A 26824-nucleotide genomic window follows, 5' to 3' on the forward strand; every position below is an offset into this window, starting at 1 on the left:
CACCTTTGGGGCTGATTTGTTAGTGAGAGAGCCAGGACCCGGGTAGGAGCTGGCAGATAGACTGCTCTCCCCTTGTGGACGCGTGGTTGTTTGCAGTTCTCAGGAGGCCCGGCCCGTTCTGAAGCACCCTCTGTTGAGTAGGCTGTGGCATACCATGCTGGTCGGCCAGCCTCATTTCGCTCATTCCTGCTCCACTGGGGTTGCACCTCCCTGGAGAGACGAACAGGTAAAACTTTGTCCCAGCTCTGTGTCCTGGGGAACCTGAGTAAGATGAGTCACACATTTAAAATCACAGACCATGTCAGGTAACCCCACGCCTACTGTGGGCTGCCCTTAATGACTTGCTTTCAGAGAGCAGAGTATGGAAAGAGGGGCAGGTAATTCCCGGTGGGGAAACCCGCAAACACACCTGAGCAGGTGCTCAAGGCCAACCTCATCAGGGAGGAGTCATGTTGACAGCATGTGCCCTGGAAATGACAGGAGGAAAATGGCACCTCCCTTTCTCGTCTTCCTCCCCCAAATCCACAGCTCCAGCCTAACCAATAAAAAAGCAGACATTCCACCTGAGAGATGTGCTACAAATACCTGACAGGCGCTCTTCAAAACCATCAGGGTCGTCAAAAACAAGGACAGTCTGGGAAACTGTCACAGTCAAGAGGAGCCGAAGGAGACACGGCGCTCCAATGAAATGTGGCGTCCTGGGTGGGATTCCAGGACAGATAAGGACATAAGGAAAAAACCGTTGAAATCCAAATAGAGTAGAGATTAGTTAAAAGTAATGCGCCCGTGCAGATCTCACAGTTATGACAAATGCACCATAGTAACGTATGACGTAAGGGGACCGTGCGGGAAACCCTACAGTGATGGAGACACGGAGGAGGCACACGCCACATAACAAGAGGGGAGACTGGGTGAGGTGTGCGTGCAAGCTCTCCACGCGATCTTAGACATTTTCTGTAAATCTAAAACTACTCTAAAAATCACGTTTATTTATAAAAAATCAATAAATAAAAATACGAAGACTCAAATGTACATGAACTCCCAGTTTTCTGAGAAACCCTTCTGAAGGGAAAATCTAGTTTACAGTTAGAAAATGTGGCATTGTGTGATATTGATATTTTGTAATTATCGGTGAAGGTATTGACCTACCATCAATGTTGCTCTCACTGTAAATGTTTCACCAGGTAGCCGTGAGAAGAGCTTTTTCTAAAGTTTAAAAAATGGTGGAACATGTTCCCCCTTCATCCCCTGAGCGCCTCCGTGGTGCAGTTCCTGTGTGGCTTCTCTGTGGGGGGGCTCCACCCTGTAAAGTAGTCGAGCATCACAGGATTGCGGCGAGAACGAGTAATGAATTAACAACCTGAACACCTGGTCATCTGCAGACAGGAGGCAGAAAGATGACGCCAGCGCCAGGCCTCCCGGAGATTTCTAATATCTTGTCATAAACATCCATGCCTACCCCTTTCTCCCTGTAATTAACTGTGAGAGCTGAATGTCCCAGGTCCCAAGGAGACCACGCCCTAGTGCGAACTGCAAGGAATGGAAAATGCAAGGAGAGAAGGAGATGGGAAATGGAAGTCGTGAACGAGATGCTCGGAATTCAGTTCACAAAAATCACTCTTACGTGTTGAGCATTCACAAGAAACTCCATCATCACACACAAATTAATTTCTTTCCTTACAGTGCTACGTGCATGTGGGCAAGTGGGCATGTTCAACCAGTTACAAACAGACCACTGAAAGGAAATGTAAAAATGGTATTTTTAAAGAGAACCTTTTTATTGAGGTATGATTGACATAAAAAAGCTGTACATATTTCATGTCTACAACTTTACAGATTTGGAGATAAGCGTAAGCCATGAGACCATCACCACAATGTGTGCCTCAAACACATCCATTACCCCAAAAGTTCGCTCCTGCCTCCTTATTTACTTACCTTAAAGGGTATTATCATGTCATTTTTGTTCTTCAAACCAAACAAATACAGGTAAGTTCCCTTTGGCATTATATTGTAAAAACACATCGCCTTTCTGCTGGATTCAAGTCCCTAAGACGTCTCCTCATTTGGTTGTGATTTACCCGGTTATCCACTGAAAAGCACGATTTCTGCCCTTTGGAGAGGTGGGGGACGGAAAGCCGTATTTTTTAACTTCTCACTTCTATATTTTAATTCTATTTTTTAAAAAATCCATCATTCTCTAGTAAAGGAAATTCTCCTAATCCAACAGAGCCTGGCCAAGTTATCTGGAGCAGACAGAAGGGCTGGGATGGCAGAGAAAGAATGGCTGCCACAGGCTCTCTCCTCACAGGCCCCACCGCGGGGGCAGTGGCCACAGCAGGGATGGCTGATCCCGGGGCAGGTGGAGACCCCCCATGAGGAGGGAGCCATGGAGACGGCTGGGAGTTGCAGAGAAAGATCCACCAGGCAATCGGAGCGCCTTGGAAAGGAAAAGCCCCAAGACTACAGAGACAGCGAGGCTCTCCAAGTTAGAAGATTCTCCGCTTCAAGGGAGGAGAAGAGGAAGATGACATTTCTGGGCCATGCTCAGCTTGATTTCATGCTTGGAATGTGCCAGACCCCCCTGCCCCACTGCTTCCCTTCAGAAACAGCATCAGTACTCAGTTTTACTCTCTGAAGGGGATAAAGAGCAAACTGCTTAAACACACGATAGCCGGCAGCGACCGAGGCTGCAATGCTGGACACTAGAACCTGGATCTTTCTCCTTCCTTCAAACCACCACAAACACTGCCTCCCACCAATGAGACCGAAAGACCCTGGAGAGCAGAGTGGGGAGATTCATGATGCCCCATTGCCTCCAGAGTGAAGGTTTCGAGTAAAGCAATGGCAGCCCGAAAGCGATTACTAGGAAGGTCTCACCCGTTCTTGCTTGTTGCCTTTAGACGTGAGGGTCAAGATGACTGCGCACCAATGAAACCATCGTGTTCAGATGAAACACCCAAGAGTGGAGGCATGGGGTAATCTGAGCTCCAGCCAGGGCTGCAGAAGACAAATCTGAGGTATTAGCTTTCATCTTCCCTTTGTCCTCCACATGGAAACATGGTTTTACTTGTCGAATCTGAGCAACGGGGAAGTTACAATTATCTTAAGCCCTGTCCTAAAGCACCTCGCAGTCTAATTGGGAGACAAATGTTGTGCATTTGAAGTGCATTTCCCACAGCACACAGCGTGTATCTAGCACACAGTAGGAACTCAATCCATGTGTGTTTAATTGAATTCAGAAAAAAAACTATCTTCTCCCCCAACCTAGCTTCCCAACATACTACTTCAGTATCTCATTGCAAAAATAGCCTATAAATATGAAGAGAAGTGGTACCGTTGAGAATGTTAAAAAATTGTTTTGAGAGGTAATTCATGGTTATTTCTGTAAATAACAGATGCGATGCTGTTCAAATCTGGCTGAAATTATGGCCTCCAATCATGAGTGTGATTTGTGTGGCTATAATCCATCCCACCCATGAATCATGTAGCTGATTTTTCCTGCAGATTGTCCTCATCTCCATGCTCAAAAAATGAGCATAAATCTCAAAGGAGGAGCCGCTTACGCAAGCTTATGTCATTGAGGAGAAACAGAGGCGTATTCATGAAACCAAACAATAAATAAAAGAGGATGGGTAAACATATGGATAAAAGATGCAGAGTGCAATCATCGTTGATCCTGGAATCATGATGCCAGCAGCTAACTTGGCAGAGTTGTTGCTTAAAATAGTGTTTTGTCTTTTTACTTAGTAATTCTCTGGTCTCTCTCCTTTGCGTGTTTGCACTCTGAAAAACCGTCATGCTAAATATTCCTGAAGGATGGATTAGGATGATGAACTATAACTAAGCCTTTTAACGTCAGACCCGACATACAGACAGCATTTTTCCAAATATAAGCAAGCGTCTGGGTTTTGGTCCTTTACGTATTTTTAAAGTTTTGGGGGTTTTTTCGAGGAAGATTAGCCCTGAGCTAACTACTGCCAATCTTCCTCTTTTTGCTGGGGAAGAGTGGCCCTGAGCTAACATCCATGCCCATCTTCCTCTACTTTATATGTGGGACGCCTACCACAGCATGGCGTTTGCCAAGCGGTGCCATGTCCGCACCCAGGATCTGAACCGGCGAACCCTGGGCCACTGAGAAGCAGAACGTGAGAACTTAACCGCTGCTCCACTGGGCTGGCCCCCAGCTCCTTTACTTATTTTTAACAAAATTCAGTCATACCTTCTACATTATACAGCAAGATTGTTTGACTTTTAACAGTATATCGTAGACAACCCTATCTTTCTATCCCCAAATTTCTGTGCACACCCACATATGCACACACACTGTTCCATAGTGATGCATTCACATTACACATGCTCTATTTTTTACGCATCTTTTTTTGCTTGCCCCTTCTCTCCCCACTGACTCCTCAATCCACCAGCATTCACCATCACCCCCACCCCTCACGTGCAGACACCCAGCCCCTCCAGGAAACTCAGTTAACATCCTGGTATGTATTCTTCTATAATTTTCTCCATACTGTTATGATTATGTCCAATCGCTTTTCCATATATGATGCATATACTTTTGTGTAACATTTGTATCAGGTGTTTTGGGTCAATATTTTCTTTGCAAAAATGGGATTACGCTGTCCATTTTTATTTTCATCTTATTCACTCAACTGTCCAGTATAGATCTCCCACCAAATTACCTGGCAGAGATCAAAGTCACATTTTAAGGATTCATGATACCCCAAGGTGTATTTACCCTTCCTGATGAGCAGCTATGGCTACCTGGCTTGTTTGGTCCCTGAGAACAATGCTGTTGTGAACATCCTCTTCACATCGCCTCTCATCATACCTGTGTTTCTGTGGGGTACAGGCTCATAAATAGGTTGCTAGGTAACAGGGCATAAGTATATTTAATTCGGATAGAATTTAGTAACCTATTCTAAAAAGTAGGTTGTAACAATTTATATTTCTGCCCACCATGTATATATGAACCTTTTTCCCCATATTCCTGGCAGTACTAAGTCTTATTGCTATTTACAATTTTTACCAGTTTGGTGGGTATTAAATGATACTGTTATTTTAACTGGAATTTTTCTGTGTACTTGTGCTTTCCAACATTAGCGCTTATGTCAGGTCGTCGTCACCCTCCTTGACCTGCTATTCATACCTTTGCTAATTTTTCTATTTGTGATTAGTCTTCCTCTTAGAATTTGTAAGAAATCCTTGTTTGCAGCATATATCAACCCTTTGCTTATCTTCTGTGTTGAAATATTTCTTTCCATAGCTATCACTTTTTATTGCCTTTGTTTATGGAATTTTTTTGTCACACTTGCACGTTACTTTTCAGAGCTTTGTGTGTCTGGTATTGGCTAAGACAGGATCTCAAAACTCTAGGTAGTAATGTAGTTTGGGAAATTTTTTTTTTAATCTTAGGAGCACAAAATTTGATTGATTATAATCCTTAGTTCATGGACGATTCTGAGCTTTGTTTTATGAATGATCCTCTTACGTTTATTTACTTAGGTATTCAGCTAGTTGTTTTTCCATTACTTATGAATCCAATGTTCAAAAAACAGCTAGTCTTTTGACAATGAGCTGCATCTCGTCACGTGGTGGTCCCAACGTCCTGCCCCGCTTCTCCTCACCGGAAGCAACGACCATTCTGAATGCCTTGTTCAATCACCCTGACTTTCCTTTTCATAGGCTTAATTGCTTCTTTTCCTGATGTTATGGATTGAATTTGTCTCCCGAAATTCGCATGTTGATGTCCTAACCCCCAATGTGACTGTATTTGGAGACAAGACCTTTAAGGAAGTGATTAAGGTTAAAAGAGGTCATAAGGGTGGGGTCCTAATTCAGTGGGACTGGTGTCCTTCTAAGAAGAAGAAGAGACACCAGGAGCAAGAGCACAGACGGACGACCATGTGAGGACACAGTGAGAAGTCACGGTCTGCAAGATAAGGAGAGAGGCCTCAGGAGAAACCACACATGCCCACACCTTGACCTTGAACTTCGTGCCCCCAGAACCGTGAGACAATAAATGTCGGTTGTGTCAGCCCCCGCCTCCCCCTGTCTGTGGTATTTTGTTAGGGCAGTGAGCAGACCGATACACCAGAGAAATGACAATAGGTTCTTACGTTTATAGAATGCACATTTTACATAATGTTTGCTATTAAATTTATTTTTAAAACTACCGTTCTAAATAAGCCTTTGGGGACTTCCTGTTTTCCCCTAATGTGACAGGGCAAAGTTTCACCAGTTCTTGCCCCTTTCCCTCTGGCGGCTGTGTAATTTCCCTATGTGATGAGATTTTCCAAATCATTCCTCTAAAAGTCCTGATAGGATTTTATTTTTGAATCGAATTAAAAATATAGGAATTTTGGAAGAATTGATATTTTTCTTTTTTTTCGGGCTTATTGAAAACTAATTAACAAATGAAATTGCAATAAAATGTCACCTGTGATGATTTGGTACACATATACATTGTGATCACCACCATCAAACTAATCAACACGTCCATCGCCTCCCATAGTTAATTATTTGTGAGTGCGTGTATGTGGTGAGAATGCTTAAGATCTGCTCTCTTATCAAATTTCAAGCATACAATACAATGTTGTTCTGTACACTAGAGCTCAGAACTCCTTCATCCTATAACTGGAAGTTTGTGCCCTCTGACCAACATCTCCCTGTTTCCTCCCCCTCGCCCAGCCCCTGGCAACCACCATTCTCCTGTTTCTATGAGTTCATTTTTTTCTTTTTTTTCAGATTCCCCATATAAGTGATACTATACAGTATTGTCTTTCTCTCTGACTTTTTTCACTTAGCATGATGCTCTCAAGGACCATAGTGTTGTAAATGGCAGGATCTCTTTCTTTTTTTGGCTGAATAATTTTCCATTGCATACACCGCATTTTCTTTATCCATTCATCTGTTGACAGACACTTAGGCTGTTTCCACATCTTGACTATTGTGAATAATGCTGCAAGGAACATGAGGGTGCAGACATCCCCTCAAGATCCTGTTTTCATTTCCTTCCAATATATACCCAGCAGTGAAACAGCTGGGTCATATTGTAGTTCTATTTTTAATTTTCTGAGGAACCTGCATACTGTTTTCCATAGTGGCTGCACCAATTTACAATCCCACCAACAGTGCACAGGGTTCCTTTTCTCCACATCCTCACCAACACTTGTTATCTCTCATCTTTTTCTTAACAGCAGTGCTAACAGGTGTGAGATAATATCTCATTGTGGTTTTGATTTGCATTTCCCTCATTAGTGATGTTGGGCATCTTTATTTGCAAACTACGTATCTGACAAGGAGCTAATGTCCAAAATGTATGAAGAGTTCTTATGACTCAACAGCAAAAAAACAAACAGCACGATTTAAAAAAATGGACGAAAGACATGAACAGACATTTTTCCAAAGACATAGAAGTGCCTGGTACTTACATGAAAATAACTGATGTTTATGCTACAGGGAACAATCCCTTCAAGAATCTGGAACATCTTTCAATTGTGTCAGACTTGCTTTTAATGTTTTTCAAAAATGTTTTCAATTTTCTGTATCAAGGTGCTCTTATTTATATAGATTTATTACTAAATATGATTGTTAATGCTATTGTAGGTGGAATGATTTTTTTCTCATTTCTGTCTGTAGATGTTAGTTTAAAGAAATGCTATTGATTTTTGCACATTTATTTTGAATGCAACAAGCTTAACAAATATTTGTAATTCTAGTTTCTTTTTAACTAGATCCTCTTGGGTATTCTGTGCATACAACCATAAAATTAGCAAAAGTAGATAGTGTAATGTCTTTAGTCATATGAATTTGGATGGTTTCACTTTATTGTCTTGCTTCTATTGCTAGAAACTTTTCTTAAACAATAATAGCAATCGCGACCTGTCAAATTCCTGTTTCTAATTGAAATTTTTTTAGTGTTTTGCTACTTAGATGATATTTGTTGTTTATTTTTTGCAAGTATTTGCTATAGTGTCTGTCTAGTCTCCTTGCATCCCTAACTCACATAAAGGTTTTTAGGGCTGCCCGCTCTAATTTACCAAATTCTCTTTTAATTTACACTTGAGTGCACTGTGTTAACAGATAACCCGGTAATAAACTTCCTCTTGACTCCTGAAGTAAGCCAGAACAGGACTCTGTGTATTCTTCCATCAATATTGTACTCCATCCTATTCACAAAAGTTTTAGTTAGAATTTCGCATCTCCAATGTTAAAATAAATCTATCTAGACTTTTATCTTTGTAAAGTTATAATATTAGAGTTGCACTTAGCTTAGAACACAAATTGCTTTCCAGGATATAGATTAGTCTAAATAGCGTTAGATTTATCTGCTCTTTAAACTCAGCTAGATACTATGGGCACAGCATCTCACTTGGACGACTTCTTAAAACAATAAACCTTAGATGGCTTTTCCAAGCCCTGAAATGATAGATGGTCTGTCCAGGATCTCCACTTCTTCAACTTTGATAATTTTATTTTACAAGCAATCATTTTCTTTGGTTTTTCAAATTGGCTGCCGCAGAACTCATAGGATATTTGCTCACGTTTTCCATTCCATACCTTACCTGGTATTATGATTTCTTCTCATTACTAATCTTACATATTTTTGTTCATTTTCTTTTCTTACTCAGCCTTAGAAAAGCTTATCTAGTTCCATAGTTTTCAAAGATAGAAAATTTTCTCTGCTACTGTTTTGTTAATTTCATTAATTTGAGCATTATTATTAGTAATTCCCTCTCCCTCATTTTTTTTGTCATTTTGTTATTCTCAAAATTTCTGGGGATTGGTATTAATCTTCTCTACTGTAAGTTCCCTCCTTGCTCGTGATGCTATTTAAGAGGCGTGTTTTCCTCTGAGCACAGTTCTTGCTGGTTCCCACTGGATTTGAGATCATGTGTTTTATGAATAGCGTGAAATTTTAGTTTTGGTTTTCCTTTGATCCAGGGTTTACCTAGCAGCACATGTCTTAATTTGCTAGTCATTAGGGGTATTTTTAAATCAGTAACATTTTTGTTTTGGTTTTCTCACATCTCCTTGAGATGTGTGCATTTATTATGTTGTATATATTATATGTATATAATAGAAATTTTATCATATTATATATATTTATATATAATATATATGCACATATTATATGCACACATATTTACTATATGAGATTACGTGATATAAAACTCTCTATTTTAAGCAAAGGTAAGTTTTGTTCTCTGTTCCTGGTAGGCACATACATTCCTGATTAATACAGAACAGGGTAACAAGAAGAGATGTCCCGCCTGAAGCTGACCCTAAAGGGTGGAACTGGCTTCCGGGAAGGGGCCCAGCAGCTGCCGGGGAGGACACAAACATTCACACCCCCCACTTGCTGGAAGGAAGGCAGGTGCCTCAGATTCCAGCTCCTTGTCACTCCTTGTCTGTGAGGCCAGCAGGGAATCAGGGCACAAACCTACTGTACGAGCATGTCAGCTACCATTTTTAACTTTAATAAAATTACCTTGCCTTCTTAAGTCAGGGGCAGACTCCTATTAGAATTTCCCATTGTAGTTGCTCATGGAAGCCCAGATTGACAGAGCATTCGCACACATGTAATTTCATGTGAGCCTCACGGCAGCTGTGTAAGCTGCCGTGAGTTACTCACAGCACCTTCTGGAAAGAGGAGGAAAAGAAATCTCTCCCTCAGGTGGCCCTGTTAGGGAGCAGCAGGATCGGAAACTGATCCGCATGCCTTGATGCCCAAGTCCACTCGTATCAGCATCGTCATAGCTACCTCCATCGACAGTGCTGGGAATCACCCTCCTCCTATTGCTCACAGCACATCAGTAGATGCCCTCACTGATCCAGCATCCACGCAACATGGTGGGTGAACATGAATCCCCGGGTATTTTTATAACATAATGATAAATGTACCTGTGAAGGTGGCCGCTATCAAAAGAACAGGAGATAACAAGTGTTGGCAAGGATGTGGAGAAGTTGAAACCCCTCTGCACTGCTGGTGGAAATGTACGTTGCACAATGCAGCCACTATGGAAAATAGGATGGAGGTTCCTCAAAAAATTGAAAATAGAGCTACCATATAATGCAGCAGTCCCGCCTCTGGGCTTATATCCAAAAGAATTGAAATCAGGACCTCAAAGAGATATTTGCACACCTATGTTCATTGCAGCATTAGTCACAACAGCCAAGATATGGAAACAACCCAAATGTCCATTGAAGGATGAATGGATAAAGAACATGTGGTGTATACATTCAATGGGATATTGTGCAGCTTTAAAAAAGAAGGAAATCTTACCATTTGACACATCCTGAATGAACCTGGAGAGCATAATGCTGAAGGAAATAAGCCAGTCACAAAAAGACAAGGATGTCCACTCATGTGTGTGATTCCACTCATATGAAGTATCTAGAGTAGTCAAAATTGTGGAAACAGAAAGTAGAAAGGTAGTCACCAAGGGCTGGACCAGGGAGAGAGGGAATCAGAGTTTAATGTGACCAGAGTTTCAGTTTTGCAAGATAATTAAGTTCCAGAGATCTGTTGCATAACAGTGAGAGTATACTTAACACTGCTGAATTGTACATTTAGAAACGGTTAACACAGTAAATTTCATGTTACGTATTTTTTACCACAATAAAAATAAAATGTAATACTGAGCTGCAAAACACAGCCTCCATTATAAATTATGTGACTTTTCAATGTAGAGGCATTTTTATAACCAAATAAATAAATGCATGATAAACCTAAGCAATTATAAATATTAAATAACGAAATGTAGTGAATCAGCAATTGTGACTACGATCCAGTATTTCCTGGTATTCTCCATTTAAATCAAAGAGCTGTCAGATTTAGAAAAACCTAACCACGTCAAACTACGGCAATTTCTCAATAAATTTTAACATCCTTGGCCACTATAATGTGCCAAGGCCTCTCTTCTATTTTAGTTTGGTGCTAATTAAATTAAATGGGTTTTTATGTATCTTTCAGTTGTTCTTATTTTTAATTTTCCTTCAGTGAGTACTTCAAACCCACAAAGCCAGGGTGGGCTGTGACAGTGTCTCCAGGCTCTGCTCAGTGCTCAGCTCCCATTTAGGGGTCTTTCAGGGTGCTGCCCCCACCCCCAGCTGTCCTCTGGGCCACACCCATGCTCCTGTCCTCTCCATGCCCCTCTTACTTCGCCCTCCACTGTCCTTCATTCACTTCTGGTCACGTCGTCTTCAGCCCCCTGGGCCCCAGGCACCAGTTGCTGCATTTTAACTCATGCCAGTGTGATGGGCAAGCTCAGTGATACGCCCCCTGTCCCTACAGAAGAGGATGATGCCCAGACCAGGTGTGTCTATAGCAAGAGGTAGCAGGTAGATTCAGGAGTGCGTCCCCGGGATGGCACAGGGACTCCCCAGGGACCCTAAGAAGATGGCTGCCATGGACCAGGGCATTCAGGCATCTTCCCATTCCTCCAGGCTCTCCCCACATCCCTAAGAAAAACACTGTGAAGAAAGAGAACCCTCATTTACGGAAGCAGTCATTGCTGCTCAGATCACCAAAGAGAAAACTGAGGCTGGGAGAAGCAAGGTGGCTCCAGGCTGGCACGTGTCCATGTGGACTCCAGCCCCCCGCAGCCTCCAGCGCCCCAGCTCACTCCACTCTGCCACCCTGCTCACACCCCCTAGGCCAGAACACCTGCTCCCCAGCCCCCACGCCATCTCCACGGCTCATCTGGAAAATTAAAGGGTTGCAGTAGTGATCTTTAGATTCTTTATGAATCTGGGTCTTCTGAGTCCTGCAGAAATACTGCTCACAGGTCACTGCGCACGTGAGAAGCATGTGGAAAACCAGGAAGAATCACCAGTGGGACTCCCTTTTACTCCAGAGAATTCATGGCTCCTGCAATGCTAGGTGAATCTCAGCCGGCAATGAATGGCCATGCTGCAAGTGGGCAGCTCAAGCTCAACAATGCTCATGGTTAGCTATTGTGTGTCATAATGCAGCCCTTTTGAAGCTCAACGTAGTGTGTTGTGTGTTTCTGATCATTACGACCTCTAAATAGAGCAGACTTTTTGAACGAAGCTTCTCTTCCATGACTCTTCCTGCTTTTTCTGGTCTTTTTAACAATATCAAGGCATGAGACTGCATCTACCCATAGGCACATAACTCAGGCTTTAATTGGAGTGAAACTAATTATTCCCACTTAGGTGGTGAGGATAATGTACTATGTGTGCTGCCCTTTCTTAAAATGAGAGATTTACAGACCGTCATAATGGCAGTTTAATCATTTCGTTCTGTTTTTTAATTCAGCCTATTAATTTGCAGAGACGGCCCAGCCGCGTTTAAGGTCTCCGTGGACTTCAAGGTAAACGTAAACAGGCTCCTCCATTATTCATCGGCTCAACCAGAGCGCTGGGAAGACAGAAGCGGACCTGTGCACATTTCACATGGAAACACCCATCGTTTATACCAGGGATCACCCAACGAGCAGCTTGACCAAGAGACGAATTTTTATGTATTATTTGTTGGCAAAATGTGGAAGGAGGTCCAGGTGGGAGTGTCTCACCTGATCCACTCATCATGCACTCTTGGGCATCCCAGGAGAGGGCTGTGTGTGCCTGTTGCTTGTTAGATTTTGCAGAAATGATGACTCGAGTGCTGAGAAATGCAAATGCTGAGCAAAGCAAACAGTGGCCTACGAGGCACCAGGTCAAATCGTCAGTTCCTTACGGATACTCTGCAGCAACCTGCGGCTTTTATGGAGAACAGGGAGAGTGCTGTGTCTGGAGGGCTTCCGGGGAGCAGACGAGGAGCCGGTGAAAAGGAAGGACACCAGGAGGGAGAGTGACAGAACTGAAATGTCTCTCCTGCTGTCTTGGCCCTTCCAAAGTGGGTCTCTTTATCCGTCAAGTGAAGATTCTTCCTCGCTGAGTTTTGTGGGTGTGAAGAGATGAATATCTGTGGAAGTTGCAAGGACAGTCCCCAGAATAACTGAAAAGAGGGGCAGGAAGGGAGTGAAAGAGAGAGGGAAATACACTCCACTCTTCCTTTCTTTCTTCTTCTCCCGGCCCTGTGGGAGAAGAGGAATCTGAGCGGGGATCAGGGGCTGTGGGCAGCCCTCAGTGACGCTTGCCTCTCCCCCTCAGCAAGAGTCCCTGTTAGTGCCCCCCTAAATACCAGTCCACGGGGAGATGGAGCTCTGATGTTTCCTAGCCTAGAACCATAACATGCACCATGCCATGCAGCAGCTGTTTATCAGTTCCCAACTGCATTTTACAAAACAACATCCGTAATCCACAGGGAGCCAAAAAATAATCTAGCTTTTCCCTGTGTCTTGCATTTGATGACCAACAATTACTACCCATGCTCCTGACGGGATTAGTGTAGCCACTATGTGCAGAAAGTATAAAATATTTTCATGGAAGTGCCCCTTCGGCTGAAGGGGAGTTATTTAAATTCAAGATGAAAGTGAGTAAATACACACTATTGGGGGTGAAAAAAACCCTTATCAGCGAAATAAATAGACAAAAAGTCTCCTTGAGACTGTAAGACTGAGCAAGGTTAAAGGCAGACAACACCATCTGTTTTACAGGTCGGCTTGATAAATGAAATAAGAAAAGGTTAACTATAATGCAATCAAATGTGCTGAATCTCCCCTGAGTGTTAACTGCACAGAGCATGCTACAATAAGCTAATTACTTACAATTTTGGTGATTTTTGTACCTGTTGATGTGTCAAAATGGATAGCCATTGCCAGTTTTTGTAAATAAAATATTGACTCTTATACAATAAAGGTAACAGGAAATCAGTTGGTAGATAATGTCCTAAGTGGGTAGATTTGCCCAGCATACTACACATAACTCACTTCATCCCCAAGGGCAGAGTTCCCACAGCTCCTACAGCTACAGGGAAAGAGTGTCCCCAGAATCAGGCTTCCCATCTTTTCCCACATTGAATCCCAGCAGTCACCTTTCCTTTTCACTTCTAGAGCATATGTCCTCCGTTCTCCGTCATCCCCAGATGTTAAGAAGACCTCAGACCCTATCCCAGGAGATAACACCATTTTTGTCATCATCATCATCTGCATCTGCATTGTCCTCCTCATCATCATTGCCATCATCAACATTGTCATCCCCCTCTTCATCATCCTCCTCCTCCTCCTCACCATCATTATCATTGTTATCATCATCCCCATCCTCATCATCCCCATTATCGTCAACATCATCCTCATCATTATTGTCATCATTGTGATCATCATAATCATCAGTGTGATCACAACCTCATCATCAGTATTATTGCTCATTCTCATCATCCTCATCCCCATCATCTTCATCATCATCCTCCTCATTGTCAGCATCTTATCAAATCTTATGCAGACACTATCATAAGCACTAGATGTTCATTTCCTTACTGGTCCTTTCAACAACCTGTGTGATAGGTACTATTGTCATCCCTGTTTTGCAGATAAGCAAATAAACTGAAGTTAGAGAGGTGCTAAAATCCTACAGCTTGTAACAGGGAAACCTAGATTTCTTCATGTTCATAAAAACATAAATTAAAATCATATTCACTGCATATTTCCATTCATTTTCAATGAACAAATGATCAAAAACATAAGCAGTTCACAAAAGACGACCTACACGCAGAGAGCAAAATATTTGGAAATACTCTCTCTCCATGGTAATTAAATGATTTTCCATGAAAAGGAATAAAAAATAACAGTTTACACTTTTGCTACCACCTGGGTTAGTTCTTTTGCAAATGAACTTTAGCAAGTAATGAAGTAAATTGTTCAGACTGAAATAAGTGAAAATTGACAGACAATCCCTGTTACTTTGTCAATATCAGAAGTGTTTATAGCAAAAAATTTTAAAACCTGACTGAAAGAAATTTCTAATGATAGAAGAAAGGTGGTATAAGTTATGGTACATTGAGCAACCTGGTTAGCTCTAGTATCTGTGTAATTATTACAGCTATATAAAGATGGAAAAGCGCATATGCAATGCTGGGATGTGAAAAAATAGTGCCAATCATGGCGTACACACGTTGCAGTTCCTACAAAATTACAGATGACAGGAAATTAAGGACAAATCAAGAAAATAAATGGTGACATAATTGGTGACTAAGAAGTGGAATAACAGGTAATTCTTTTGTCATTGTAAAACTGTGATTTAATTTTAAATTGCTATTATTTCAAAATTCTAGAGGATTCTGTTGTCCGTAGCTGGTTGTCCTTTTACAGTCATGTTTATCAATTTGCTAAAAAATGCTTTCTTTTAATCCCAATTCTGACTCTGGAGCCGAGATCTGCCACCTTTCTGAAGTGGATGCCAATGCGCTGAGCTTTTTTCCTTTGATGTTTTCAAACAAAGAAGTGTACAAAAGAGAGCCAAAATCCTCCCCACCACGCACACTGCAGCCTGGCTCAAAAACACCTTGAACACGCCTTGAGAAAAGGAGCTTCGTGCTGCAAATCTTTTTTCTTGGTGGAATTTAAGTACTTCATAGCACTTTGATCTTTAAAATTTTGCTTGGCTGGCCAGATTGCTACTACCTAATTGTTATCAGTCTTGCTAAATGAAAGGGAGCTTTCACTGGGCAGTTTGGTTCTGGGAGGAACTTTTAGAGATGGAGCCAGGCTGTGGGGTGTGCAGGGAATTCAAGAGGAGTAAGCCACAATGGCCCAAAAGAATGAACTCTCATTTAGCCAAGATAATCATTCATCCCAATGCCCTTCTTCCTGTTTGTTGTTTATTGAGGTCACGTTGGTTTATAACATTATATAAATTTCAGGTGCACATCCTTATATTTAGACTTCTGTATACACTACATCGGGTTCACCACTAAAAGTCCAATTTCTCTGCTTATAAGAGAAGTGTGGCTTTCCCTCTATGTGGCTGTGTATATAGGAGAGGGCAGCTAGCCACCTGCCATGGCAGCTTTGCCAGTGGACATCGAGAAGCCCACTCTAACCCCAATGACACCATAATACCCGTGAAGCAAGACCTTGCTTCTCAGAGCAGACTTCCTGAGGAGACCTCAACCTCTGTATGTGTTCAGCTATTTCTTAGTTTCATATTGTCATTGTCACGTTCCAACACTCAGGAATGGCGGCATGATAAACCAGATGGTCTCTCCCTTAATCACGCTGAGACACATGTGTGTATCTGCCCGATGTGGCAGCTTCCGTCGTCTGTTCAGGGCAGGCCCTCCTGGGAGAAAGGTACCCACCTACTGTTTCTTGAGGGGCAGACCCCTGTCATATCTAACTTCCTATCCTTCCTTCCTATTCAATAGGAGATACCCAATGAAGGATTTTTAACAAGTTATTCTTTTTTTATTCATCACGGAACTATTCTCTGTTTAACAAGTTACAAATCAATTGAGCAGATAGATTGCTTTGATTATATTCCAGTCATCTTCTGACACGTTGTTCTGGTCTCCTGGTGGAGACTAGGGCAAGAGCATGCCATCTCGTGGACAGCACATCTATAAATGGTCTCTGGGCTATCTCACCTTTCTCACGCTTAATCTCATTCCTAATGCTGATTTTTCCCTGGTTCCCCTTCAGAAGGTAAACTTGTCCCCAGATTTTGTGTGGTCGTCTCGTTAGAAATCACTCACTTAGCTCCTCCTCCTGATCTAAAAGTGCCCTCTCTCCATAGTAAGGATCATTCTCATCCACGTACATGCTCAGGGTCTGGGACCGTGCCCGGGTGGGATGGGGAAGTCGGGGGCCACCCTCAGGGAATCTTCTTGCTTAGTCATACTCCTGTGGCCTCAGGCACATTAAATGGGTCATAGCTTTGTTCTCAGTTCCCCCACATCCCATCACCAGCTTCTGCAAGTGAGTCCCACCATGATTGCCTACGTTTGAGCTCCTTCCATGAACACCTCCAGGGCCCTCTGAAGCTCTTGTGATTTCTCTCTCATCTCCCACCGGGCAATTCTGGGGCTGGGGTCCTGACATCTCTTGGCTAATTTGTCTGTTATGGTCCCCGTATGTGTCTCCCAGTAAGCCTGCTCCAGATTGCCCACCCAGCAACCCCATTAGACATCTCTCATGCAAAATGCCCCCTGGAATCCCCCCCATCATATGTGGCTGTCGTTTCTGGTTTACTCAGTTTTACCTGCCTGATCTGACATGATTCCATCATTAGCAGTTGGATATGTTCCCTGCAACAGGCGGATAAACCCTAAATCCAAGCTCTTTTCACTTGACCCCAAGCTCACAAGCAGTTAATTCCTTCATGCCTGGCAAGATCACAAGACACACTACAGACGTATTTCAGGAAATCAATTTTTGCATGTTTCAGCATACCATCTCACAAAATTTGGAAGATCTGAGAGGAAGTAGAAACAGAGATCCATGTGTCATATCACTAAATACTTTAAAGTTAAAATCAAGCCAATGAGCAGTGAAGTAGAGTGTTTTCAATGCCCCACCTTCACAAATATGCTTTCATGAATGCAGGGAGTCTGCTTCTACTGGGAACTGTCCACGTTCTCAGAGCTCTGCCCACCTCCAATGTGGGGACCTGCTGCAAGGAGAGCTGGGCCCTGGCCTCACCCAACACCTTGGCCTTCTCACCCCTGGGTCCTCCCATGCTGCAAGCGGCATGTCAACACATGTGTCGATACCCAGGCCTGCACACCCTGGCTGTGTCCACCTGCCCATCCCTGCAAACAAGTGCCTCTTGGTTGCACGCTGATGAAGAGCTGTGTTCCTCAACCAAGGGCCTGGGGAAGAAACCCAAGAATCCCTGGAAATGAGCTCAATCATCAGAGAATCTGAGGGCCCTGGGAGCACATCCCCTTGGCCCTGTGGACAGGATGCAGCCTGGGAAGTTCGAGTAGGGCTCAGGGCAGCTCCTGTCTGGATCCAAGGACAGAAGTGCTCTCAGAATCCCAGAGTTTGCTAGCAAGAAAGGTGCCAGGACCACTGCAGGTATCTCCTTGCTCCAGCCTCCTAAACAGAGGAGCGGCAGGTCCCCTGGACACCAGTCGAGTCTCTCTAAGGGTAAATCCGCTCCAGGTCACCAAGCAGTAACTTTTATTTGAAGGATGGTCAAACTAACCAACGGACCCAAGAAAGAAAGCTCAGTATATGTAATCAGACCTTTTGTGTTGGAGGGTGAAGGGAAAGAAGAGGTGACCAGTGGGCAAGGAGGGGAAACAATGATGCTCTGGGTCAGTCCTCCTTCAGCCCCTCCATCCAGCGGCCCCAGGGGAGGCATCTGAGCATGGGATGGAAGGAGCCACCAGACACACCGCAACCATGGGAAGCCATGGGGAAGCGTCTTGGCCAGGCTGGCAGTGAGGAGTTGGACCCCTCCCGCCACAGCAGCTCACATGGGCCCCAGCTCAGGGCAACGTGGTTCCACCAGACGTCCAGCACTGGTTCTCAGATGGTCAACCTTTCTACCTGCACTGAGGAAAGAGAGATTTGTGAATTGACCTCACCCCAGGGCTCTCCCCACCCAGTGTTGAAGTCAGAACAGCTCCCTTGGGTGGCAGGAGCCTGTAGGAATCTTGAAGAATCCAGGGGGTGGGAGAAGCCTCAGGAGGACGTGCCAGGACTGTGACCTGGAGAGGATACTCAGCGTCCAGACCAGCACCTGGTTGTAAACTACGTAAGGAGGCAGCTGCTGCGGCGGAGACAGATACATTTCTCATTCTTTGGATATGATTTGAACCAAAGGCCTCAAATTATTCTCAAAAGCAGATAAATTATAACTGTCCTTGAGAACATCTTGGCTGCATGTACATTTTGCTGAGCTGGGCACTTTCTTTGAGAGCTTGGTTTGGCTTCTTTTTCCTTCACTTTTCCTTCTTTTTTTCTAAACTCCACCTTTCCCACGTAGGGTAGGAGGCCCTAACACTCAGCACTTCCGGAGCATTGCCAACCATGCGGCCCTGCTGGAGAAGACTCCGGCCCCACTGCCAGGACCCACCTGTAACACGGGGGTTTACAGAGAAGTCCCCAGCCCCACTGCTGGGACCGGCCTGTCACCTCGAACTGTAACATCTGTGATGGCACAGAAGTCCCCAGCAGCACCGGGGACGACTTACTCAGACCGAGCACCAGGCTTCTGCCATACCTGAAATGAGGGTCTCCAGGAACCGAGCGGAAATGAGCACATAATTATCAGCAGCTGGAGAGAACTGCTGGCACCACCTGCGCATCCAGCCAGCTGAGAGAAACCGCACCTCCACCCTTATTTCCTGTTTCCTTTGCCGACAATTCATTCAGTATGTATTTCTGGGCACTTACAGTATGTTTCAAGGGAAGCATGGTCCAGCAGTTTTATTGTTTTTAATTGAGTTAAACGTAAACTATGCTCGTTAAGATCAAAGCTGCTTTCCTTTTGTTACCTTGGCCTGTACATCAAAGCACTCAGCATCCACAAAAGCTCTTTAGTATTTTCTTAAGACTTACTCAAACTTCCTTATTGTCTTTAGACACTACTGAGCTCAGAGATAAACTTATTTCCACATAAAATCATTGTGTGGGTTCTCACCATTCATTCATTCCATGCACTAATTTTTTTTTTTTTTTTTGATGATTAGCCCTGAGCTAACATCCACTGCCAATCCTTCTCTTTTTGCTGAGAAAGACTGGCCCTGAGCCAACATCTTGGCCCATCTTCCTCTACTTTATATGTGAGACACCTACCACAGCGTGGCTTGATGAGCAGTGTGTAGGTCCACAGCCCAGATCAGAACGTGCAAACCTCAGGCTACTGAAGCAGAGCATGTGAACTTAACCACTACCCTACTGGGCCAGCTCCTCTGTACACTTATTTTTTTAATCTTAGTATTTCCTCTTTATTTTCTCTTTGACCTAACTTCCCCATACTGTATGTCATTATACGGTACACATTTTTGTAATTTGTCTCTTAACAGTTTTGAAATGAGGGAGGGGATAGATTGACTGACCAGGTGGTTGCATAATAGATGATAGATAGATAGATAGATAGATAGATAGATGATAGATAGATAGATAGAAAGACAGACAGACAGATAGATAGATAGATAGATAGATAGATACATAGATACATAGATACATAGATGGATAGACAGATAGATAGATAGATAGATAGATAGACAGTTGGATAGGTAGATGATAGACAGACAGATAGAGTAATTTAAGATGTTATTAATCCTCTACATCTATTTGGAAGAATGTAAATCAAATTCTTAACATTAATGGCCTGGTTTGAGGGTTGAGGAAGAGAGCACAGAAAGGAAATTGGAATAAAAGTCAGCAGCGAATTATTTTCCTTTTACCACTTTCTAGCATTTTTGTTTTACAATAAGCACTTATTACTTTCAATATCTTAAAAATGCAAAACAACAGAAATATATGTACGCTATAAAATAAATGCTACATAAATACTAGAAATATAAATAAATCTAAAGCAAATACAGGGTTGATGTGTAACATGTCCTTAAATTTTGTCGCATTACCAATTTACGCTCCCACCAACAGTGCACAAGGGTTCCCTTTTCTCCACATCCTTGACAACATTTATCTCTTCTCTTCTTGGTTACAGGCATCTTAAGAGATGTGAGGTAATTGTGGTTTAGATTTGCGTTTCCCTGATGATTATGATGTTGAACATCTTTTCATGTACCTGTCGGCCATCTGTGTGTCTTCTTGGGAAAATGTCTCTTCAGGTCTTTTGCCCATTTTTTAAGTTCTAAGAGTTCTTTATGTGTTTGGATATTAACTCCTTATCAGATATATGGTTTGCTAATATTTTTTCACACTCAGTGGTAGACTGCCTTTTCATTTTGTTGTTGGATTCCATTGCCATGCAGAAGCTTTTTAGTTTGATGTCATCCCACTTGTTTTTGCTTTTGTTGTTTGTACTTTCGGTGTCAAATCCAAAAAGATCGTTGCCAAGACAGATGTCAAGAAGCTTACTGCCTATGTTTTTTTCTAGGAATTTTATGGTTTCAGGTCTTACATGCAAGTCTTTAATCCATTTTGAGTTGATTTTTGTGTATGATGTAAGATCGTGGTCCAGTTTCCTTCTTTTGCATGTGGCTCTCCAGTTTTCCCAACACTGTTTATTGAAGAGACTATTCATTCCTCATTGTGTATTCTTGGCATCTTTGATGAAAATTAGTTGACCATCTATATATGGGTTTATTTCTTGGCTCTCTATTTCATTCCATTAATCTATGTGTCTGTTTTTATGCCAACACTATACTGTTTTGATTACTATAGCTTTGTAATACAGTTTGAAATCAGGAAATATGATGCCTCTAGCTTTGCTCTTCTTGCTCAAGATTACTTTAGTACAGACATTATGGAAAACAATATGGAGATTCCTCAAAAAATTAAAAATGCAACTACCATATGATCCAGCCATCCCACTTCTGGGTATATATCCAAAGGAAATAAAGTCACTATCTCAAAGAGACATCTGCACCCCCATGTTCATTTCAGCATTAATCACAATAACCAAGATGTGGGAAAAACCTGAGTCCATCAACAGATGAACAGATAAAGAAGTTGTGGTATATGTTTCACTAGAGCAGAATATTATTCAGCCACAAAATAAGAAGGAAACCCTGCCGTTTGCAACAACATGGATTAAACTGGAGGGCGTTATGCTGAATGAAATAAGTGAGACAGAGAAAGATAAATGTTGTATGATCTCACTCAAACATGGAATCTTTAAAAGAAAACCTAAACTTACAGAATAGAGTAGAGTGGTGGTTTCCTGGAGATTGTGGCAGGAGGGCAAATGGGGAGATTTCTCTTAGCAATTTCAAGAACCTGCATACGGTTTCCATAGTGGCTGCACCAACTGACATTCCCACCAACAGTGCACGAGGGTTCCCTTTGCTCCACATCCTCACCAACTCTGATAGTCTAACTTCTGATCTATTATAAGCTTCCTCAAAAAACACCACAATTATATACTCACTTTACATTTGGAAGATAGAAACACGAATGGATTATCTAAGATTGGAGGCAGAGCAGAAAGAGACCTACGATGGTTTTTAACTCGCTCTCCACAAAAGAATTTAAAGGTATGTATTTTCCAGTAAATTTTTGGCAGAATGTTAATAGCATAATCATTAACTGTTTTATTAATTTATTTTATTTTTGTTTGCTTAGTAGATATGATTTACGGTAAATTAAATACAATTTGTGATATTTTTCAAATAAAATATATTAATTATTTAGAAAAAGATATGTTTACATATTTGGTGGGTACTTTGATTTATTTTTAAATGATGAAAAATCATGAAATCTATAGGAAAAGCTTGATCTACACAAAATAAAACATTGAATCTAAAAATGGTACACGCACACACACACACACACCCTTCTCCCTTCCTTCTTTTTTCTCCTAATTTTCCACTTTCACATACTCTGACACAAACTTTGGGGATAAAATTTGATTTTAAATATTATTTTAGTTTTAACAACATTAATAATATTAAACGTTATTTTAAAGAAATTATTCTTTTACAGCTGCTAAAAAATATGTCAAAATAATATTTTGTTTAGGGAACAGGAATTATTCTGGGTCGCAAAGAACAATATAGGAGACAGAGGCATCTGGTTTTTAAAAGATGATTATCCCAAACTTCTGAGGCCAAATGCAGAGTCCAACACACCAGGGTATTAGATAAATTTGGCTCTAACAAATTACTCCCAGACTTAGGAGTATTTATAGACCATTGAGTTACATAAGACGGACAAATATAAATTTCATTAGGAAAGAATGCTGACTGGCACATTCCATCAGTCGGAATTAGGCAGGACACCTGGCAAGTGCGAGCATCATTTGTGCCGTGTTGCGTAAGTCCCTGCTAAAATTGTCAACCACGCCCTTCGCCTCTCTTGTCACTGGCAGAAAGCTGGCACAAATTGTCTGGTATACAGCAGTCTCTTCATTATCCTTCACAGCCCGGGACTATTGCTGCTCTAAAAATAAAGTGAGATCAGCCCGGTGTTCTCAAATACGCAGTGACAACATCAGAAAACAGGAACAATCTCTCAGAACTGCTAACGTTTTCAAAAGACAGAAATCATATTCCTTTTAAAAAGGATCGATGTCTGCTCTTAGTGCATCCACTTCTGCCTATGGAAAATTGAATTAAGACGTCAGTTCACCATACGTCTCCATTTCTTGGAAGTGTGTGTAGCAGAGCTCATGAGAGGAAGTAAAACACAGTATCCCTTCAACCCGCAGTTGACAAAGTCTGAAAACTCACAAGTGGTGAGGGCGGTGTGAGTCAAAGACTGAGCGAGTAGTCTTTGGTCCCAAGACCACATCGGACACATCTGTGCTCTGTTAACCAGGCCAGTTATTTTTCAATCTCATAATAACCTTGCAAAGAGTTAGTTACCATCTTGGTTTGACAGATGGAGAGACTGAGCCAGAGAACACAGAGATGGTTTACTTCAAGACCCTAGCACCTCAATGAGCCAAGAATTGGTTACAGCTTAGATCGTTTTTATTATCAATACATAGTGTGATGAAAACAAGGAAGGGTTTATCATTTCATGCTGAACTCTCAACTTCTGGAAACTGAAATGGAAAACAGCAGATGAGAGCAGCAATTAGCCATCTCAGATGACTTTCCCTCAACCAGTCAACAAGTTGTCTACAACGTGAAGACAGATGAAAGTGTTTTAGAAGGTTCTAGAAACAGTCCACTCCAACTGGACACAAACGGATCCTGCATATCAAGTAGCACAGTTGAGGCTAGTCACCCCTTTACAGTATCACTTGTACCCACTTTCCCACCATCTCACCAAAAATGAGATGCAAGAGAAGGTCCAGTAACCATTAGAAATGATAAGGAAGCTTTTCACGCTCTGATGTGGGGGAAATACAGGAGAATTAGATGGTCAGGGAGAGCTTCCAAAGGGCATCAGCAAATTTGCTAAACGATGTGTGGTGTCAACTTTGACAACAAATGACCTAAGTTCTAATTGTTGTTATGCCAGGAAAAGTCCAACTTGTATGATGCGGCAACAACTTTACCCCTTTAAAAAATGTAACGGCTCTTCCTATGTATTTTGAATGCAGGTGATATAAAATCTATTCACTCTCTTTTGCTAATGCTATTTTATGTAGAGCTACATTATGTTCAAGTCAATCACTTCTAAATGTATTTTTAATTATGGAGGAAATGTTTTAGCTGATTTCAAGTTTCTAGCTTTCTTTTTTTCTAGGATCAATTCCTTTACCCATCAACCTTATTAAAACTGCATGATGTCAAAAAACTATATAAATTCTACTTCTGTAAAAGTTTGCCAACTTAAAATGATATTAACTTACTTTACCATAAAAAGTAAATAAGTAAAACAAAAGCATTTTCCGAATAGTCAGCCTGTGCCAAAGTTCTCTTTTTTTTCTGCTATCCTCCCGCGCTCTGGTGCATCCATACCCACCTCCACCTGACAAACTTCTCATCCTTCAGGGACCACAGCGACAACAGGTAACAGCTGCCTTTGTCCCACATTGACAACCCTGCTCACAGCCTGTTGTGCGTGTAAAGCAGAGAAATCACGTCTCAGTCCATCCCTGTCTTGGGCAGCTTCATTTTACTTCCGTTATTTAAGTTCCGTCAAGCCCCACATACCAGACTTACTGCACGACCACTATCAAACTACTCAGTGGTCCCTCCCACAGGTGAGGAGACCCAGGTACCCAACTCACAGCTGCCGTTGCTGTTCCCAGGGGACTGAAGACTCCCCGAGGCCATGCTTTGTCCTGCCTTCTTATGGGATGGCACCCATCAACAAAAACAGAAAACGTGGCAAACATTCACTTTCACCACTCTCACAGAAACACTTCGGGCACATTCTTGTTTCGATGTGAAAAAGTCATATTTTGAAATAGTTTCCTCATTTTATCCTGTGTTTCTCAATGACTGAGACCTCTACTGATGATAACAATAAAGTCATCAAGTTTTTAAGGCATCTCATTTGGTGAAAAATAATGTCTAAGCAATGGGAAATCCAGAGGCTGTGGTGTTTGGTTGAAGTAATTAATGAAAATACCCGTATGGCTGTATTTCTCAGTCAGTGGTATCGAGAGATTCTAAGAAGTTTGTGTGTGTGTGTGTGTGTGTTTTCTTGTTTGTTTTTTTTTTCTTTATTTTTGCTTTCTTCCTGGTAAGATAGGTGATTCAACCCTGGCAATGTTTTATCAGAGACCCCCCTAACACCTCCGTAGGCGTTCTCAACAGCAGAATCTTTAGTACAAGAAAAGGCAAGATTCATCTGCTCATCATTTTCCCTGATGGATGAGAAAAGACTTAAGGCTTTATCTTCAGCTAAGTTATAACAGAGAAGAGCGTCACCTGAAGTGTCTCTTTCCCCCTGGCAAAAACAGCAAGGAAAGAGACACGTCCCTACCCCTTAGGACTAATGCATTCCAAGGTCAGCTACGGCTGTCCTTCAGGGCAGGCCCTTACTACAAACAAAAGAAGAAAGTGCTATTTATTATTTCTCTTCTAAAAACATATTTTATTTGCATTAGTTTAAGAAATCTGCTCAAAATCAAGTCAAATGTCTGCAATCATGCATTTTCACAACATAGAGGTAGGCAGTTGTTACTAGGAGGGTGTGGAGCCTGATTTTCACAGTCCTCACATAACCAGCACTGGGTTGAATCTGTATCTGTGGAAAAGGAGCCCGTGACAGCTGGTGTAGGGCGTGCATGATGCTTCTCCAGAGAGAACTGACTGGAAAAGCGTTCCATCCACTCCCAGTTCCTCAGAAGCAGAAGGGGAGAGCAGAGCCCATGTCACCGAGTCAGGAACCCCAACTGGAGCAGGTGACACTAGTCTTCCAAGACCAGCCTCCCGGGGGCCCAGCCCTTCCCAGTTACGGCGGGTCGACGGGCCCAGCCCGCCCAGGACCATGCTCGCTGGGCTTCACCCCCATCCATGAGGCCTCTCAGTTTGTTCTAGGCTTTTCCTTTCCAATCTTCTGCCTCTGTGGCCAGCTGTCACAAGGAGCACATTCAATCCCTAGACAGATTTCCTCGAAGCATTAACTGAAGACCTTGAGTCTGAAATAAGAGCACAGACATGTCTAAATATTTAGATTTCAAAGGTTCAGATCTTTTGGCAGCTCGTGACTGGCTTCTTCCAATGTAGTGATGTTTCTGTGAGGATGCTGAGTACAAGGCAGCATTTGCCGGGACACGCTGAGTTCAGGGTTTTACAAACGCTGTCCCCCAGACCCTTATGAAAGTCAGACGCAATGCTGACAGGAGCCCCCATTAACAATTAGGAATCCAAGGCCAACGAAGGGCTAAGTACCCTCGTCTAGCTAAGAAGTGGGGTCCAGACCAAAGCTGGGTCTTCTGATACCAATATCTGTGCTCGTTCACTGAGAACTGTTGATTCTCACAGTTTCTGCTTCCTTAATTTACAGTACTGTTTTGTGCTGTGTACCCAACTCATATCTTCTTTGCCAAGGTAAGATCGAATTTTCCATGGAAATTAACAGAAGCCAAATTGATCACCATGGAGAATCCAGCTAACGGGGCTAGTGACACCCCCCCCCCCAACCCTCCGGGCCCAGGAACACTGATAGCACAACAGGGACCCACGGCGGGCTGCTTGCCGACAAAATGGTCACGTATTTATAGGTCTGCTCAGGGAATCCGTTTCAGTGTTGAATGTCTATAGTAGAGATATTTGAGGAAGAACAGCAAATATCAGAGTTTCTGTCTTTTAAGCCTCCAGAGTAAATAATGAACCCACAAATTACAAATGCCCATGGGAATATTTGAGTCTGGATTGAGGGCAAAGGCATGTTGACTGAGCAGCAGAGACACAACACCATGC

The sequence above is a fragment of the Equus asinus genome, chromosome 27 (genome assembly GCF_041296235.1).
Source record: "Equus asinus isolate D_3611 breed Donkey chromosome 27, EquAss-T2T_v2, whole genome shotgun sequence".
Taxonomy (NCBI): domain Eukaryota; kingdom Metazoa; phylum Chordata; class Mammalia; order Perissodactyla; family Equidae; genus Equus; species Equus asinus.